Source organism: Pelobates fuscus, chromosome 2 (assembly GCF_036172605.1).
Source record: "Pelobates fuscus isolate aPelFus1 chromosome 2, aPelFus1.pri, whole genome shotgun sequence".
NCBI classification, from domain to species: domain Eukaryota; kingdom Metazoa; phylum Chordata; class Amphibia; order Anura; family Pelobatidae; genus Pelobates; species Pelobates fuscus.
In genome coordinates, this window is record NC_086318.1 from 373,303,031 (window position 1) to 373,318,467 (window position 15,437).

Here is a 15,437-nt window from a genome sequence, read left to right on the forward strand (position 1 = left end):
ACCTAGGGGGGTCTGCTTTGACGTTGGCAGGTGGGCTCATCCTCTCATGGCCATTGGAGGTATCTAAAAAAAACTCAATTTGTTTAAAAATACATAGGGATTAAGGAGAGAGCGCAGATAACTTGTTTTTCTTTGGTTTTTACTATAAACAAGTGGCTGCCATATTCCAATGTTCAAGAGTCAGGTTTAAGTTGGAGTGAAGACTAGATTAGTACCATGACCTAAGATACGACAGAGGATCCAGAAAAATTATCAAAGCACCTGCAACTTCCAATATGTAGATAGTAATTGTTGCTGAAGGGAACGATCAAAAACATGCTAATAGTAAAAGAAACTTGATTTTGTTATTGCTCATCATAATACATAAGATATTGCCAGGATGGACACTCAAAGCCAAATCATCCATACAGTTGGCTTTTAATAATCTGGAAATTTCAAGTTACCCAAATATCTGACACATTCACATATATATAATATATATTTATTTTGTATAGATAACAGCTATAGGATAAATAGAAATAATTGATTATAATTTATTTCTGGAAATAACATTTGAAAATAATAAATGTTTAGTACTTTTTGGTATAGTGTTTTATAATTTATCTCTTTAAAAAGTCCAATCCTGGAGGAAAAATTGAGTTAAGGAACTGATCCCCATATATAAGGTTCTCACATTATATTTTACATTTAAAGAAAAATAAAGATGTAACTGCTAGTTTAATAAGTGAATCACAAAATAAATTCAAAAACAGCAACTGTGTCCAAACCTGTTGTGTGCAAAACTAAAAAAACAAACAACAACCTGTGTTCTAAAAGGGTTATACATTAGAAATGATATGTTTTGGTTATATGATTAGGCTAAAGCACAATTAATCTTGCTGCCATGGCACATTCTTGGACAGGACAAACACTGTTTATCATGTGGGAACAAAAAGCTGTACATATTGCTGCCAAAGGAGGAAGGGTGTAATTGACTCTCAATTACAATGACAAAAGAAACAAATTGTTCTTATGCAGGTAGTTTGAGGGAGTACAACTCAGACTGTATAGTTAGTGGTTTAAAAATAAGGTAATATACAGTGGTGTATCTTGGTTTTGTGCTGCCCTAGGCAGGACAAAACTCAGACCCCCCCCCCCCCGCGCGCCACCCCCACCCAACCCTTCCCCCTGGCCCGCCTTCTAAATACACACACATTCACTGACAGATACGCATACACTAGCTAACAGACACACACACACACAGTCAGACACACACAGTCGGACACACACACACTAACAGACACACACACACTAACAGACATACATAGTCGGACACACACACACGTTAGTTGGACACACAGTCAGACACACACACACTAACAGACACACACAGTCGGACACACAGTCAGACACACACACACTAACATACACACACAGTTGGACACACTAACAGACACACACACACACACTAACAGACACACACAGTCAGACACATAGTCAGACACACAGTCAGACACACACACACACTAACAGACACACACAGTTGGACACACTAACACACACACACACACACACTAACAGACACACACAGTCAGACACACACACACTAACAGACACACACAATCAGACACACACAGTAACAGACACACACAAACAGACACACACAGTCAGACACACACACTAACAGACACACACACACTAACAGACACACACAGTCAGACACACACTAACAGACACACACAGTCAGACACACACTAACAGACACACACACACACACTCACTCACATTAATACTCACTTCTCTTTTTTTTTAATTTACCCCCCACCACAGCCTCCTTACCTTTGGGAATGCTGGGGGGGGGGGGTGTTCTCCCATTCCCTGGTGATCCAGTGGCTGCAGGGCGGCACTGGCGGGCGGGCGGCTGGCGAGGGAACACTTCCCCTGACCTCTCTGCTCAGCTCCCTTGCGCGCCGCCCGCAGAGTGAGGCTGGGAGGCGGAGCCGGAATATGACGTCATATTCTGGCTCCCAGCCTCACTCTGCAGGCGGCGCGCGAGGGAGCTGAGCAGAGAGCTCAGGGGAAGTGCTCCCTCGCCAGCCGCCCAGCAGCGCTGCCCGCCAGCCCAGCATGTCGGTTAGCCGCAAGGCTAACAAGACATTTGCCCTGGGCATTTGGGGGCGGCTTTTTTTGCCGCCCCCTGGAAAATGCCGCCCAAGGCAAATGCCTTGTTTGCCTTGCGGCTAATACGTCCCTGGTAATATAGTTGTACGGAGTTGTCATGTATCAAGCCTTTGGGGTCTTTTCATCCTTTACCTTACAGCAGTGCTGAAAGGCAATGTAGTATAAATACACAATGACACCTGTTAACCTTTCTCTTCAAGGGGCTAACTTATGGAGCTGTTAGCATGAGAAAAAAAAATAGATTTTGTTTCAATTCCTGAATTAGGAAACATGCAAACTCCAGAAAATTCAAGTCTTCTTAAAATTAAGCTAAATTATATGTCAGATGTAGGGACTTAGCTATTTACCAGAATCCATTATTCTGCTTGATATAGTTGGGGTAAGATTCTGGGATTTTTGAATTTCCTGGGAAAAAAATATATCACTGGCTTCATGATGTGTCAGCTAGCACCCACATGTTAGGAGGAGAGGAGTGCTTAAAAATTGGGTAGGTAGGAGCCTGATGAAGAACTCCTACTCCATCCTCTAACCCTTTGTCTACAGGATGGAGTAAGGGGGCTAGTTGTAAGCCCTCTGTAATTAATAGGAATCTTTAAGGGCCTCTCCATCACTGTTTTTGAGCAGAGGTCCATTTGTCATACCGTTAATGGATTTCTGTGACTCTCAAATGACCTACTTTATTTTTTTTTACATTGGGATGCACTGCAGGTTCCCACAAAGCCACTCAAACCATGGCTTCAGGGCGGCAGGCAGGAGGATTACTTGGAGGGGCACACCGCGAAATCTCATAACTACATAAACCTGACTAGAGAAGGATACGTGCCTCCTGCACTCACAGACAGACATTATTTACACAATGTATTCTGGTTGAGTATTACATCTTCTTGGGGAGGAGTGTATTATTTTGACAACTCAGACTCCTACAGTAGCCTGACATCCTGTAATGCATATTAGCCAGTCACTAAACAATGCCAAATCTGAGTTATTAACCTGCTTGTCATGATCAAGGGTCTGTACTGTGTGGACAGGCCAGTCAGTTGCTTATGCCACAAATCATAAGCTACCAGTAAAGAGAATTTTGGAATGTGTAAGGAGCAGCAGAAGGACAGTTCACTCCTCGCAATAAACAGAGCTCTTCTCCTAATGCACACTGTTGGCCACCAGAATATGATGTCACAAAGTATCGTGTCAGCTGACACTGTGCATACAGAGAGAGAAGAGGACAATTGTATACCTGTTACTGGTCCTGGAGACATCTGGGCAACTGAATATCTGAAATAAAGGCAAGAGATTTAATGGGACTGTGCAGTGTGTGTATACCTGTGTGTGTGTCTACATGGGTCAGTGTGTGTGTGCCAGAGAGTGTGTGTGTGTTTGTTTGTATCTGTGAGAGTTTGTTTGTTTTGTGTAAATGAAACATATGTGTCCCTCTTTCTTTCCTCTCTTTGTGCATGTTGCTTATGCCCCTCCTCCCTACTTCCTCTTCCCCTTCCCCTTCCCCTTGCTGTAATTAATTTCCATGAGGCTGAATTCAAGCAGGAGGCATGCCCAGTACTGGGTTTCCCTGGTATTAGGTATGCCAATTGGGCCAATTGTCACAGATTGGACTGACTCAAAGGAGGGAGGAAGGGCTGTTTTTAACATCTGATTATTGAGAAATTTGCTAGCAATTCGGCTAGCACGCTATATCGGGGAAATCTGATTATCTATCATTTAAGATTAAGTTGTATTGTCAAGACAGGTACCCTTTGAACCTCAGTTCCAGAGTAATTTCATATAAAGGTAATTTTTAAATTCGTGAGTGGAATAAAAATAAAACGAAACACCACCTAGATTTGCTACTTCCTTGTTGGTAAAACATACAGCTTTTTTAAAAATTTCTTTTAATTTTCGCATTTGGAATAAAAAATAAGTGTACTAAAGTAAATTTTTACTAGTAAAGAGCACCTTGCTTTTTCAGGTAACATTCCATCCATACCATCATGCTGTCTATAGCTAGTTGCTGGCGTCAGTATATTTTCCCTGGATGTGTAATCTTCTTGGCATTGACTCAATTTTATTACCTGCCCTTTACTCCATCAATACCTTACCCAGATTGACTCACTTGTATAATCCTCACCCCGATCACGTCAGTCACAGACATAGATCAACTCAACTTTTACTTTTGGATGATTTATATCTAAATATGGATGGTTGCTCGTATTTAGTGTACTTACACATGTTTGGTTGCTGATTTTATAAAAATTGCCTTACTCTATTAAAGGGATACTGTAGGAACCCAGACCACTTCAGCTAATTGAAGTTGTCTTTGTACTGTGACCCTTTTGCACTTAGTGCTGCAATGTAAAACATTACAGTTCCAGAGAACAGCAATTCTTACATTGCAGCTCTAAGTCTGCCCTCTGTGGTTGTCTAACAGACGGCCACCAGAGGGGTTCCGGAATCTAAACGGATGTCCAGTGTCAGATTTTCCCAAAGGAAAGCATTGAATAATGCTTTCCTTTGTGGAGGTCTAATGCGCGTATGCGTGTTAGGTCTCCCCTGCCGGCTGACGTTGGCTGGGGAGGAGCGTGAGCTGAGCCTGACCCAGCACCGAGGGACATCCGTGCTGGATTCAGGTAAGTGGCTGAAGGGGTTAAGGGGTTTAGGTCCAAATTTCAGTTAAAAGCTTAACAAAAATCTAATATATTTGAATGCTGGCAGCACTAGCAGCAAATAGTTAAATACCTTCCGCGGTGCGAAAACGGTTCAGATAGGCAAGTGCTTGCTAGGCAGCTGCCCCACTAAAAAAAGTTACAAATAAAAATAATAATAAATAAAAGGCCCATAGGAGTTAGTAAGACCCCCATGTTACTGAAAGGGAAGGGATCCTGTGTTTCCTGCCCCAGCCACCCCCTTTTAGGGCAGGTGGAGGCTCTAAGTAATTATACATGGTGGGGAGACATGCCATTGTTCACCCTCCCCTAACAGTGGCACAGTACACCCTCCCTACCCCCCACAAGCCACAATCCCCTAGCCACCCCTTAAAATAAATCAGCCCTTTCTACGCCTCCCCCCCCCCCCCCTAACTATTTTCTGTTTGAAAAACAGATCCTAGCTCTGCCATTGGGCAAATAATACTTCAAGTGATCAATTTACTTGCATTCACTTGTACATCCTGCTGTATGCCTTCAATTCCAAAGTTTGTTAATATCGATGCTTTGTGAATACAATACTTTGTAAGGAATTCCGATGCAACTGCACTGATTTTAAAACAGACACTGAATGCATTTGGGCGATTGCTGCAAAATCACCTGGTCCGACTGAATTCTGACCTGCGTTATGAAGTGGGTTATTTTAACTGAATTCTATCCACCCAGATAAAATGTGTTATTCATTGAATAACCCTTATAGTCTGTATGTGATTTAAGTGCAAAGTTAATTTACGTTTATGCTGTGAAATACACACCAATCTGTTTAGATGCCTCTAGTTCACATCTGATTATGGTTAACATCAGAACCATTTTGGTCATGGGGAGTTTTTGGTCGCATACTTCTAAGCCATTTATTACAAAGGGCAATCTATGTTCTATATACCATGGAAAAATTTATATTACAGGTGAGTAAATTCACATTATCCGAAACAAAAATACTTATGGTTTCCATTGGTTTTGATGCTTTCACAGATTGGACAAGCATGTTTTGTAAAAGCCAAACAAATTAGATTTGTCACCTTATATCATGTGTGCTCCATGCTTTATTCTTTAAATCAGGGGTCCTCAAACTCCGGCCCCCCAGATGTTGCTGAACTACAACTCCCATGATTCTCTGGCTATCTATGTAATTCAAAGAATCATGGGAGTTGTAGTTCAGCAACATCTGGGGGGGGGAGGTGGAGTTTGAGGACCCCTGATTTAAATGATTTAAGCTAGTGAAAATCTCCTTGTTTTCTACATATTTATGTAGAGTCCAATTGGATTTACAGCACTTGACTGTAATGAAAAAGCATACGGAAATCTAATCAAATACTGCACTATTGCTCTTTACGCCTCCTATACAAATTTCTATGGGTTTCTCCAGCAATAACCTGCTTAAAACACAGGTTTAGGGCAAAAATATGGGTCTCCCATGTTAAAATTAGTGTAGGACACATCGCTATTGGGGTACTGTGGCATAGGTGGGCTCAACACAATTGGGCAATATGGTGGAACTGAATCCCCATGTTTGTTTGCGAAGATAATTTAAGTAGCCTTGTAAAACTGTAAACTGTGCTTTTGTGTGTGTGTGTGTGTGCTATTCCTTAATCTGTATTTTGTATAATTTTTGACAGCACTACTGCTGAGAAATGCATGTTCCGGATGTGCCCTCAATTGCCTTTTTTCCCCTTTGCATTAAATGAACCCAGTGCCCATTCACGGACAACTACATTGATTTTCTGGATCAAATTAGTATGTTGAGGCCTTTTGAGATATCACTGAAAATCTTTTAGGAGGCACAGAGTTATTGCTTTATGTGAAATTGTGGTGAAGAAACCATCATTTTTTTGTGCAAATTCTTCAATATACTATTGTCTATCACCTTGCACCTCTCCTAAATGTTCTTAGCATTGGAAGCTATCCCATCTTTTCCCATGCCTTTTGGTGCTTTCAAAACACAAGTGATAATTTTATCTTTTTTTCTATATTAACTCAGCATAATATCTCTGAAATGTGCAAGCCACACTTTTCAACCTACTAGACACATTATGACCTTTTGACATAATCGTACATACGTACGGAACAGTTGAATGCATCTTGCCACAAATGACAGTCTTGTTAAATGCCATCTTTATTCTTTAGAGATGAAGATCTGTCTGGACCTACAAGTCAGCATGTTTGTAATAAACATACAACATGCAGAATGTCAACATATTTTTGCATTAAGGTTTTCCTTTGTCTTATGTGAAATAGAGTCAAGTTTTTACGTGGGTGGAATTCCACATTAAAGAAAATCTAAACTATGTCCTGGTTCGTTCAGACAACATTTTGATTGTCTATAATTACAATGATTAAGGTCTCCATGCAAATGATTCATATAACTTGTGTGAGTCATTAAAAGTTAACTTGTGTGAGTCATTAAAAGAGTCTGACAAGTCTATTTAAAAAGTCAACTTTTTTTGCTTTGATAAGACAACATTTTTTACTCATAACCCTGCATAAACAAGATTTGTAAAGCAATTGGAAACAATTTGTTATAAATTCTAAGTAGTGATCAGTATCTCAGTAAACAAAATATTTAAAGGGTTGCTCCAAACATCATAGCTACTACAATCCATTGCAGTAGTTTTGATGCCAGGTGTTTTCTGGCACAGTTCCTTGGAAAGTGAGCAAACCTCTTACTTGGGACGAGCCTCCTCTTAAGCTGGCTGAACCAGAAGCAGAGCTACAGAAGCCCGACGTCAATCCTGCTGTTAATTCATTGGTTGAGAGCATCAGCTGAGCTTTTTAGCCAAATAATGAACCTCTGTGCAAAGAATAGGCATTGATTTCATATGGGCCAGCGGTCCTGTGAGATTCTTTTTGGGAAGCCTGTGTATGGACAGTAATATTGTGTGGTGTAATCCAGTGGCATCCTGTAAGTGGGCTATAAACTGATATAGCTGGCCTATTGGTGGTGGGATTGTGGTTCCCAATATCTCGCTGAGACATAACCTCAAGGCAATTAGCTGCGCCCCATGGATAATGAATAACGGGTGACTGCCCACTGTGGCATCTAATCAATGATTCACTTCTCTGTACCCTAACGTTATCCTCACCTTCCTCCAAGTACATAATAAGTGGAAAAGATAATTGAGTATATGCGATTAGTTAACAGAGATATGGGACAGAACAAAGAAGAGGGGTGTTATTAGGAAGGGAGAAAGCGGGACGCTCACTGTGGGACCCGCCCCACTCCCCCCGCGCTGAAGTAACCTTTTAATCCATAAAAAGATTATCTGCTTTGTTACTAATTTCTCATATCACTCATTTAAAAATGTTTTGCCCAATGCAATTTCTAATGCTGTGTGATGCTGGGGGTTCTCACATGAACACTGATGAATCTTTTCCCTGGCTGTTAGTATACGAATGCTCCCCTGTTCTGTAGTTTATGCCTTCCGAACGTCATTCTCCTAACTGTTCGGGAAGTTGGATGGGCAGCGGTACCAGTTTCCCGGGCATTCATGGGGTTGCGTATCCAAAATTAGTTCCACGCCGTCTACGACCATGTACCACTGCCCTCATTCGGGAGACAAAATGGCTGCCAATTGTTTGAACACGTGCGTTTGGTTATACGAACGGTGGCCACACAGGGAAAGCACTCAAACTAAAAACCAATTTGTGGTTAACAGCCAGGGGTGGTTGGTGATTATGAAGGTGTGAACAAGGGGCCACACAGTGAGGGGGTTCGGTAAATGAATGGGGCATACGGATAGCCGAACAAAAGGGAATAAAAGTATATTGGAGTTCTCCATTCTGCTACAGACACAGATATAAATGACAAATTGAATGCACTTGCCCAGGTTACTACTTTTAAATTATTATGACATAACAGCTACCAGGGCTCAGGAGAGTCTGAATATAATCTAAACTAGTGTTCCCCAACCATGTCCTCATGGACTACCAACAGTCCAGATTTTGTCAGTATCTCTACTGGAATAAAACAGGGACACACATAAATCGTGGACTGTTGGTGGATACTGTGGCAAGCTTGATTTTAAGGGGTGTATACATATTATGTTACATGTGGTCAGTATTGCGACTGGGTTTAGACACATTGCTGCATTTTATTGGATACATTTGATTTTTGTTTTAGAGTTACATTTACTCTCAATACATAATTTATATTCAATGTTGGAATTTTAGTCCTACTGACCTGTTTCTTTTTCATTTATCATTATTATGTTTAGTGTACTATTTGTTCTAAATTGCTGATATATTTATCGGTGGAGTGCACATACACATCTTAGTATTTGTATCTTTGATATTAAGTTGCTCACTATATGTATGTTGCTGCCCATATTATTATTGATTTTTAGGTACCCTTTTTTAGTGATCATTTCTGTTTTTACCTTCCAAATAACCCAAATTGATATCAATTTGTTTCTTATTATGTACTCACTTTTATTATAGCTATTGCACACATTTCATGGAATTCATGCTCACTATTGTGCAGTACAGGGGTTTGGTAAAAGGAAATCTATACAAGCAGTATTAGTCAAGCAAGCGAAGGCTAAATGTACCTTTCCCAGGTAACTACTTTTAAATTATTATTCTTCTGTTGTTTATTTTTCTAGATAATAATAAAAAACAAATGGCCTCGTAATTAATAATTTACATATGGGCATAGTGCTTTACTTTACCATATATGTAGAATTGTGTTCTCACTTTTATTATAGCTATTGCACTCAATGAATATTACTATATTTTCATGAAATTGATGTTCGCTATAGCACAGTACAGGAGTGCCCTGATGCTCTCCTATGGTAATTGCTCAAACCATTTGCCAGTGGATTGACAACCTATCTGGGGTCAGTGGGTACTCACTGTCACTTCCTGTTTATCCAGAAATTCCTTGCCCTAAGCTCAGCTCTGCGGGCTCATTGGCTGAAAGTGTCACCTAAGCTCTCAGCCAAGATCAGTGCAGAGCTTCCTGGCAGCAGGTGAGGCAGTGACTTCAGGTAACTTGTCAGACTGTTCACAAACGGCTTAGCGAGTTACTCTGAGAGGTTGCCAGGGCTTACTGTAGTGGTTGTGGCTCTTGAAGTGTTCCTTTAAATCGTAATTTGAAATAAAGGATGGGTGGGTAATTATTAGTAGCATTTTAAATAAATTGGAGGCATTAAGCATTTTAGCCCCTGGATATCCACATTTGTTAGTTTTGCAAACAACTGCCTGATGTCTCTGCTTATCTGGCATTTAACCATGGGTAATTTCAGGTAAATGAACCGAGTCATGCTTGGTAAAGCGATGATTAAAACAAAAAGAAGCAGATAAAAGAGAAAAAGTAACAAAACAGCCATATGCCTATCCACTTGAACAGCAAACTCTCCCTGATAACAAAACGCATTTAACTAATCACATGTGTAGTGACCATAATAAGTACACATTACATGCAGCAGAATAATACTGTACACTTAATAAACAACATTGACTCATTATACCAGCGGTTCTCAAACTGTGTGGCGCAGCGCCCCGGTGCGTGCACACAGGGGTTCCGCGCAATGTTTCACCGGTGCTATAATTGTAGTACCAGGGAAACATTACTGTTGAACAAGGGCAGAGTCGGGTTCCACAATCCTTTAAGACCGTGACCGGGCCCCTGTAATGTTGGCCGGCTGGGAGGAAGTGGCAGCCTGTTACTTCCTCCCAGCATCCTGCAGGGAGACAGCGCAGGAGGAAGCAGCCGCAGCGTTATGGGAGAGGATTACGAAGAGCTCCAGACCCCTCACTCCCTCCAGCAGCAGGACTCCAAGCCACCCTCCTGGCAGATAATGTAAACTAACAGGAGGGTGGCTAGAGATATTAAAAAAAGTGAACATTACATTCAGACACACCCCTGCAATCAAACGCAAACATCACATACAAACACACCCCTATATTAAAACACTAAAATTATATACAAGCACCCCTTCAAACACCAACACTGTACATTACACTATAGCGCCAGTAAATGCCGCAGCGCTGTACAGATATACAACCTAGAAATTTTGACTTGGGGGCCTTGGAAAAATACTGAAATATTAAGGGAGCCTTGAACCGAAAACATTTGGAAACCACTGCATTATACCATTTGTAGACCACATGAAACGTAATAAAGAAACTGAAACTACAGCTCTACAAATAAGCAAAGGATATATAAGCAAAGAAAAATAAATGATTTCTGTTCATCCAAAAAAGGGATCTTTTCCAGATATCCTTTAGATCTTGTGATGTGTTCTTGTAATCTGTTCTCAAAATTCACTGCAGTTATGTTATTGTTTATAGGTGTTGCCAAAATAAAAGTAACTACTAGAATTGGAGATTCCTAATGTTATTAACTACAATAAATCTGAATTTGGGATCAAACTCCTCTTTAGTCACTGAACTTGATTGACTTTAGTCCTATTTCAACCTATACAACTATGTAACTAACTGAGGTGGGAAAAATTCTGTTTTAAAAGATCACATTTTAGAAAATGAAAAGACATCAATCAGAGATGGAAGAGAGGCAGTTTTTCCAGGAGGACAGGAGAACATTCAGGGGAGGAGTGGTATTGTCAGCATGCAGATGGAAGTGAAATCCTAAATAGTTAATAAGGTTACTGAAAGAGAAAGCGTAAATGGAAAAAAAAGATGTTCAAGAACAGACCCTTCAGGAACACCAACTGTAATGTGGGCAGTGTGGAAGATGTGGCCCCAACAAAGGAGACACCAATTGAGCATTCAGAAAGATAGTATCATTAACAAAGTAAATCCTAATAGAACCATAAAAACAAACACTGTGTTCTATCATAATATAAAACATGGGAAGAAGTACTGCTAAAAAGAAAGAGTCTAAATCTCAATGAATTGTAATTTTTTTATCAGAGATTCAATTTTTAGAGGCAGAGATTGGTGTAGGTTAGACGAAAGCAATCCGGGAAAAATCACAAACAATGTTATTTACAAAATATTTGACAAAATACTATTACAAGTAGAATTAATATATTTTTAAAACATTTTTTTGTAGTGACAAGCTATCCCACAGCGCTGAACAATATGTAACTGATACGTACAATAAATAATGACAAGACAAGTTAGGCAAACAGGAAGAAGAGGCGATGAGGGCCCTGCTCAAACAAGCTTACAGTCTGAAAGGAGTGGGTGTAAGTGCAAGAATGAGAGCAGAGGGACTTTTCAACAGACATTGCTACAGTCCTCGTGTGTGATATGATCAATATGTTATAGTGCGTGCTGCCTGAACAAACAATTGGGCTAGGCGTGATACAACAAATCAGGGTTGCGTCTGTACCACCTCTAACCAAAAACAGCAAAGCAAAATGTTAGATTGTGTTCATTGTCAAGATGTTTTTTAATTATAATGATAAGAAAGAATGTATCAACATTGCTGTGATGACAGTGAGGCTTAGTATGGTAGGAGGGTTTTTCATACAAATTGTGAGGAAATTAAATACCTTGTAGGTGTCTTGTGACAGGAAGGTAGGCTTAAAACGACTTCTATCTTATTACCCCGATGGCACAGACTGGTACAGACATGAATCTCTCTACTGATCATCTGTCTCCCCTTCTTCTTTCTCTTACATCCGTACCATCACAAGCCTGCAATGAGTTAGTAAACTGAAAAAATAATAATCTCTACAATCTCTGTATGGTGAAGCTGTTCTCTTACTGTAATTTACAGAAAATGACAACTGTTCAAACCAACTATAGATCTTTCTCCAGGTTTAAGAAAGACCTGTCACTTCCCTGGATTTTTTAATATTGTGTTTAATTATCCTCTATATTAAAAGGGACACTCTGGCTCCTACAGCCCTTCAGCTGGCTAATGTGTGAAAAGTGTGTCCTTTTTTCGTTTTACAAAAAGTGTAGACTTCAATAGAAATTTACACTTTTATAAATTAACCTGGTTACAGCCCAATGGTTATCAATCAGACAGCTAGTCCTCTTACTTCCTGGTTTGGTTAGCTAATTGAAGCAAAACTCAAGAGGCAGCAATTGCCCTGAACACCTGCCTTGCAAAGACTTCTCATCACAGCTGCATTGGGAAGTATTTGATTGAACAGCCACAGAAAGTCTGAGTTGGGTTAGAAGGGAAGGGCTTGCAATGGCTGCAGACAGAAGATCTGCAGCTTTTGCAAGCTGTTTTTAGATGCCCTCTATGAAAAAAATGCATAATTAAATGCATGCATGTTTAACATATGAAGGTTGCTGATGTCTAAAAAATTTAAAATTAAATTAAAGATCTACACCGTTGCATTTAACTGAACCGAGTGAGTCAATCTTGGCTTCCTGTCAATCACTGTTATATATAATCTCTCCTTTTATATTATGAAACATAATAGAAAACCAGAAACAATGTTTCTATATCTTCTCCTCCAAGACAAGCTGTGGTCCAGCTGTGCCAGAACTAAATTGGACTATGTTGCTGGAAAGGTGGCTGTTACAGGGAAATCGGACATTCTGGAAAATGTATTTTGGTGTAAATGTTGATTCCTACAATTAGGAGTTTGTGAGCCATAGCAAAATAGACATTGCCATAACAACACAAAATAAATAAGCAAACAAAAAAAATTGCAATGTGTAGTAAACATGATGTTTGAGTCAATCTTGACTTTAGGTCTTTATGAAATTGAAGAATAGAAATTAATTTCCAGAGGGAATGCTGCAGGGGTGAAAGACCTGTAATTGCATCAAAATGGGTCCTGCATCTCTACACCCATTACAATGTCTTCAACTTCACTTGACCTGGTGAAACAAAAAAGCGCATTGGGGCAAGGTCAAGTGACTTCACAACTATACAATGATTTTTTTCTATTTTCACAAAGGCTGACCCTAATGATAATGGTGGGCAAGTCTCTGCTTCTTCTCCTCTCCATTTTCCTACCTTTGCTCTCTTCTGTTTTCCCACAGTACTGATTCCACCTTCTCCATCTCAGCACCAATGTCAGTCAAGTTCCAAATCCCCCCCTTCATCATAGTAACTCTTCCACTAATTTCCTACCAAGTACTCCTTCATCACAACAAAAAGTGCCTCCCCATTCCATCTCTGCCCTTCTACCCTTTATCTCATTACGTTTCCCTTTATCTCAGTACCACTTTTATTGTTCGCCTCCCTCCATCTCAATTCCAATCTACAGAATTCTAGGACCTTATTCACCAACACCATCAAATTTGGATGTGCATCTCCCTCATATGAGCAATGTTGCTATGGAATTTCCAATAACGAGTGCTTTCACTCAGAGGTCTTTAGTGGGATAGAACCACAAAATGTTGCTGTATAGCCTGGAGTACTCATGGACCTAGTACTCTTTTCATTTCAAAAAGACTGATACCACCACTTTCAACGAAGAAAGCTCCACCGCCTGCCTACTTCTTGTGTTTCTATATCTTCCTAACATAGTTGGTTCCTTTAGGTCACTCACTAATTTTTAAATCAATGTCCAAAATTCTATGTGTATATAGCCCAGCACTGGGCCACATGAGTGGTTCTAATTAATACTACATTTGCCACACTGTGGATTATATGCAACACTATGAGATGTCTGTTTTTTCCTTTTTAATAGATGTCATCCTGTTTTACTTATCTTGATCATCATCATTATCTCTCTGTTATTTGTTATCCTGTGGGATAAACTCACTTATAACTGCACTCTGCACTTTTTGTGCACTCTGCACAATCTTCTTATTTTTTTTATTCATCTTTGTTTTTGGTCAAGAGATCCATTGTATGGTTTAGTGTTGGGTTATTTGGTTTCTTAGTAACTTCCTAAAAGTTACTTGCCACTGCAAGTCAATGACTAGTGGCGAGTGGAAATTTTGAGCCCTGGTCCAACAGAAACGTTCATTTTTTTAGGTTTCATGAGAAGGGTAGAAAAAACTCAATTCCAACAGAAATGTCTTATAAAAATCCCATTTATCATATACTATTAGAAGGTGGTACTTTACAGAGAACAAAATGTCATTTATACATTGTTTCACATTTAAGATTGATCTTACAAAAATAAATTTACTTTTGTTCTATTTTTGTCAAATTGCTTCCAAGTGTAGAAAAACGATTGTTTTACTTTTTGAAGATGTAAGATTTTATGTCTTTACTTTTAGCAATGAAATCTAAAATAAACTTATGCTGGTGATGTGAGATGTGCATGTGTCTAAATCCCAGAATGCACTGCACAGAGATGCGTACATAACATTTTCAGGTAGCTTATGGGAATATATAGCTGTCTATACATCCCACTGTACATACCACCTAGCAAAGTGAGTATATATTAATCTACGTATTTACAAATAATTGTGCAGATACAACTAACAGGTTGAATTACATAATTAACATGACATAGACATTTCTATAAGCCACTTTAACCCCTTAAGGACACATGACGTGTGTGACATGTCATGATTCCATTTTATTCCAGAAGTTTGGTCCTTAAGGGGTTAAATTTAAATTATGTTTAATGTCAACTGATTTAATATATGTTTTTAAGTAAATCCAGACAGTTGTAATGTTCTAATTAGAGATACAGTTAATTTCTTATTTTCTATATAATTTCTTTTTTCATATTTAGTGTAACCTTTCGTCTT